The sequence below is a fragment of the Coregonus clupeaformis genome, chromosome 9, assembly GCF_020615455.1.
Source record: "Coregonus clupeaformis isolate EN_2021a chromosome 9, ASM2061545v1, whole genome shotgun sequence".
Classification (NCBI taxonomy): Eukaryota; Metazoa; Chordata; class Actinopteri; order Salmoniformes; family Salmonidae; genus Coregonus; species Coregonus clupeaformis.
This window is the reverse complement of record NC_059200.1, coordinates 30,036,866-30,037,263: the sequence shown is the minus strand read 5'-3', so window position 1 is coordinate 30,037,263 and position 398 is coordinate 30,036,866. Positions and strand designations below refer to the sequence as shown.

Genomic DNA, 398 nt, shown 5'->3' with positions numbered 1-398 from the left:
CACATATACAGGCCCGTCTGAAGTTTGCCAATGAACATCTGAATGATTCAGAGGAGAACTGGGTGAAAGTGTTGTGGTCAGATGAGACCAAAATCGAGCTCTTTGGCATCAACTCAACTCACCGTGTTTGGAGGAGGATTGCTGCCTAGGCCCTGTGTAGCTCAGTTGGTAGAGCATGGCACTTTCAACGCCAGGGTTGTGGGTTCGATTCCCACGGGGGCCAGTATGAAAATGTATGCACTCACTAACTGTAAGTCGCTCTGGATAAGAGTGTCTGCTAAATGACTAAAATGTAAAAATGTAAGAACACCGTCAAACATGGAGGTGGAAACATTATGCTTTGGGGGTGTTTTTCTGCTAAGGGGACAGGACAACTTCACCGCATCAAAGGGACGATG

General features: G+C 47.0%; 1 non-coding gene across 1 annotated transcript; it reads left to right on the top strand.

Moving 5' to 3' along the window:
• The first annotated feature begins 148 nt into the window (after window positions 1-148).
• On the top strand, window positions 149-223 carry trnae-uuc. The gene has a single exon. It is a non-coding gene; the product is annotated as a tRNA-Glu (tRNA).
• Window positions 224-398: the final 175 nt, after the last annotated feature.